The sequence below is a fragment of the Vigna unguiculata genome, chromosome 1 (assembly GCF_037176805.1).
Source record: "Vigna unguiculata cultivar grain cowpea cultivar isolate G323 ecotype 2 chromosome 1, ASM3717680v1, whole genome shotgun sequence".
In the NCBI taxonomy this organism is placed as follows: Eukaryota; Viridiplantae; Streptophyta; class Magnoliopsida; order Fabales; family Fabaceae; genus Vigna; species Vigna unguiculata.
The window spans coordinates 33,661,170-33,666,155 of record NC_140792.1 but is presented as its reverse complement, the minus strand read 5'-3'; the positions used below and the strand labels follow the sequence as shown (position 1 = coordinate 33,666,155).

General features: G+C 36.9%; 1 pseudogene; it reads left to right on the top strand.

Moving 5' to 3' along the window:
* The first annotated feature begins 424 nt into the window (after positions 1-424).
* Positions 425-4,312, top strand: LOC146888882 (putative disease resistance protein RGA3; annotated as a pseudogene).
* The last annotated feature ends 674 nt before the right edge of the window (positions 4,313-4,986 follow it).

The window sequence follows — 4,986 nt, the reverse complement described above, 5'->3', positions numbered from 1 at the left end:
CTCATAGGAAGTATTCACAGTTAATCTCATATACAACTAGACTCATTTTTTTATGTTCTTATTATTGAGCATCAAAAAATTGTTGCACGTACATGACATTCTTATAGGAAGTACTCATAGTCAATCTCATATACAATTATACTCATTTTTTTTATGTTCTTAGTAACTTGAGCATCCAAAAATTGTTGCACGTGGATCTTTCTCCAATTTTATTCTTTTAACATCAATCCTGTCTCTCCACTTCTCTTCAAAGGAATGGTGCTCTTTTTGGGTAATATATAATCTATTTATATTATATTATATTATATTATTTATATATATATATATATATATATATATATAAAATAAGATATAAAGTTTTCTTTTCTTAATTATTTTTTCAGAAATAAGCAAAGCATATCGTAAGTGTGGTGCGTGTGATGAACATTGTTCATCTGCGACAACAAATGACAAGTTCATCATTACTCCCTCTTACACCACTTTAAGCCTTTGGGCACAAAACTAATCTTTTGTCTTCTTTTTCTTTGCCTTTTCGATTTCTCACAGCTAACCATGGCCGAATCATTTCTCTTGAGCATCGCAGAGTCACTCATTGCAGAGTTTGCGTCTCGTGCTTTTCAAGAAGCTTCTCGAGTTGTGGGTTTATACGACAATCTTCGAGACTTTACAAACACTCTCTCTTTAGTGAAGGCTGTGTTGTTAGATGCTGAGCAAAAGCAAGATCACAACCATGAGCTGAGCTCCGCGAATGGCTCACTTACCTTAAAATTGTCTTTTCTGATGCTGAAGATCTTTTGGATGAATTTGAGTGCCAAACACTAAAAAAAAAAAGTGGTTAAAGCTCATGCCAGCGTTAAAGATAAGATAAATCACTTCTTCTCAATCTCTAATCCACTCGTTTTTCGTTACAAGATATCTCAACAAATTAAAGATATTAGCAACAGACTAGACAAGGTTGCAGCTGATAGGCACAAGTTTAGTCTTCAAATAATTGATGTTGACACATGTTGGAGTTGAAAGGGAAATAATTTAATCGGGTGAAGGAAAAAACAGAGCAAGGTAAAGTGTACAGTATAATAAGACTGATGTGAAGAAAGGGCTTGTTTTATTCAACATAGCAGCAATATATTTATAATAAAAAATAAAACTGACAGTAACCACATAATCATGATTTCAGGAAACGTGAATAATAAACATACTTGCACCTAAAGTTTAGGAAGACCTATTGACTAATTAAAAAATTAAACAACGATATGCAGTTACAAAAAGCATATATTTAACACTCCTCCTTGCTTTAGGAACTGCTGCACACTCCAATTCTTTTTCTCAATAATTCAAATTTGCTGACAGGTAAAGGCTTTGTAAACATGTCAGCCAATTGATCTTCAGACTTGCAGTAAACTAAGTTCACTTCTCCATTTTGTTGCATCTCCCTCAAAAAATAGAGCTTGATGTTGAAATGTTTTGTTTTCCCATGACATACTGGATTATTTGCAATTGCAATTGCTGCCTGGTTGTCAACAAAAACCTCAATTTTATTTTTCTGCTGAAAGTGTAAATCATATAGAATCTTTTTCAGCCATAGAACTTGATTTACAGCAGCTATTGCTGCTATGAATTCAGCCTCTGCAGTGGATTGTGCTACAATCTCTTGCTTCTTTGTGCACCATGAGAAAACTCCTGAACCTAAGTTAAAACAATACCCTGAAGTGTTTTTCATGTCATCATAAGGTCCAGCCCAATCACTATCAGAAAATCCACACAACTTGAAATTTGTACACTTCTCAAATTTGACATCATAATCAAGAGTGCCTTTCACATACCTTAATATTCTTTTTGCTGCTCTTAAATGCACCTCACTAGCACAATGTATAAATCGAGATAAGAGACTTACAGCAAATATAATGTTTGGCCTTGTTGTAGTTAGGTACATTAGACATCCAATCAAGCTCCTGTAGTATCCTTCATCAACTTTATCAGCACCATCTTCCTTGATGAATTTCTCTCTTTGATTCATTGGTGTGCTAACTGCTTTACATTCATCCATTTGAAATTTCCTCAATATTTCCTTTGCATATTTTCTTTGGCAAATGAATACTTGATTTTCACCTTGTTTGATCTCAATTCCAAGAAAATAGGTCATGAGACCAAGATCTGTCATTTCAAATGCTTGCATCATTTCTTGCTTGAATTCGTCAATCAACTTTGTGTCATCTCCAATTACTAAAAGATCATCAACATATAGTGAAACTATGAGAAAACTATTTCCCTTATCTTTCACATAGAGAGTGAATTCAGATAAGCTTTTTGTAAAGCCTATGCTTAATAAGTGATCATTTATTCTACTGTACCAGACCCTTGGAGCTTGCTTTAGGCCATATAGGGCCTTTCTTAGTAGATAAACTTTATCTTCTTCACCATGCTTCACGAATCCCTTTGGTTGCTCCACATATATTTCTTCTTCTAGAACTCCATTTAAAAATGCTGATTTGACATCCAACTGGAATATTTTCCAGTCCTTTTGTGCAGCTATAGTTAACACCAATCTGATTGTATCTAATCTAGACACAGGAGCAAAAGTGTCAGAATAATCAACACCAAAGATTTGTGCATACCCTTTAACCATGAGTCTGGCCTTGTATTTGTTGATTGAGCTATATGCATTAAGCTTTGTTCTGAAAACCCATTTGACTCCAATGACTTTTCTGTTTTCAGGCTTGTCAACCAACTCCCACGTTTTGTTTTTTTGAATCATAGAAATCTCCTCCTCCATTGCATTTTTCCATTTTGGGAGTCTTAGTGCTTCTTCACAGCTAGCAGGTTCACAAATGGCTACATTACATCTTTGATAGATGTCAGACAATAGCCTAGTTCCTCTGATTGGAGGATCATCTTCCAATTCATCTTGCAACAGTTATGTGGTTTGTTCTCCATGATGATTATCTTCTATAATTGGAAAGAATTCTGTTGTACTTTGTGAGTTCTTCCAATCCCATTTCTGACCTTCATTGAAATGTACATCTCTAGTGATAGTTATCTTTCCGGTTTGAGGATGATACACTTTGTAGGCTTTCGAAACAGAACTATAACCCACAAAGATGCCTGGAGTAGCCTTGTTGTCAAGTTTATCACGCTTAACCTGAGGAATATATACAAAACAGACACAACCAAATACTTTAAGGATGGTTAGAGAAGGTTTATACCCATACCAAGCCTCAAATGGAGTTTTATCTTTCAAGGCCTTGGTTGGAAGCCAATTTTGCAAGAAAACTGTTGTATTAGCCGCTTCTGCCCAAAATGTTTTAGGCAGCTCCTTCTCATGCAACATGCATCTAGCCATCTCCATCACAGATCTGTTTCTCCTTTCACTTACCCCATTTTGTTGAGGAGTGTAAGGAGCTGTCAATTGATGCGAAATTCCTGCTTCTTCACAAAATAGATTAAATTTTGTTGATGTATACTCCTTCCCATTGTCTGATCGTAGAAATTGAATCTTGTAGCCACTTTGAGTTTCCACCATTTTCTTGAACTTCATAAATACTCCAGCCACTTCATGCTTGAATTTCAAGAAAAAAATCTAGCACATTCTTGTAAAATCATCTATGAACAAAATAAAGTAGAGACTACCATGTAGTGATGGTGTTCTTTGAGGTCCTGCCACATCAGTTGAGGTCCTGCCACATCAGTGTGAATTAGTTGCAACTTTTGAGAGGCTCTCCAAGATGATTTGAGAAAAGACTTTCTGTTTTGTTTACCAAATTGACAAGCATTACAATTTGAAAGATTTTTAGAAAGTGTTGGTACACCTGAAGACATGTCATTCTTCTGTATTTTCAACATTCTTTCAGGATGACAATGACCCAGTCTCTTGTGCCAGAGTTCTGTAAGATTGGCTTGAGTGTAATAGGCTACATTCTTCTCCTCTATTGGATCAAATGAGAAGCTTTTACCTCTCATTTTAACCCTTAGAACCTCCCGGCCAGCAATGTCAAAGATAAGGCAGTTTTGATGTTCAAAGAACACTTTAAACATCAATGAAGGTAATCATTGTTCATCGAAGAGATATGACACACTCTCGTGTGAGTGATATAGATGTGATAGAGAGGAAACACAATAAAGAAAATATTATAAAGCTTTTGATGCCACAGAATCCTAATGATGTTGATGTTAGTCTCTTTGTTATCCCCATTGTGGGGATGGGAGGCATGGGAAAGACTACACTTGCAAAGTTTTTTTCAATGATGAAAGGATCCGGGAGTGCTTCCCATTGAAGATGTGGGTGTGTGTTTCTGATGACTTTGACATTAAGTAGGGGTGGGCAAAAAATTTAATTTTCTTGATCCAATCCACTTTTGCTCCAATCCAATCCATTTATAATCCATTTTATTAAAAATCTAATCCATTTAAAATCCATTTAATGGATCTGAATTTCAATCTAATTTACATTTTATAAATCTTATAGATTGAATATCCATTTTATAAATCAAGATTTTTAAATATGGATAATCCAAAAAATCTAATCCAAATTTTTAATTTAAATTTTTAGTTGGGTTAGACTAAAGGTTGAGATGGACTATGCTAAATTCAGACTTGGACGGTTCTTGCTTGACGACCTATACGGATCAGGCAGGCCCAACGACCATAAGAGGTTGGGCGGGCCTAAAGATATGAACGAGATAGGCGGGCCCGACAAACCGAACGAGTCGATCAGGCCCAATGACCTGATGAGCCAGGTGGGTTCGAAGACCCGAACGAGCTAGGCAGGTTCGAAGATCCGAACGGGCCAAGCGGGCTCGAAGACCCGAACGGGCCAAGCGGGCTCGATGACCCGAATGGGTGAAGCGGGCTCGAAGAACTGAACGGGTTAGGCAAGCTCGAAGACCCGAACGGGTCAGGTGAACCCGATGACCCGAACGAGTCAGGCGGGCTCGAAGAATCGAACGGGTAAGGCAGGCCCGAAGACCCGAACGGGTCAGGCAGACCCGA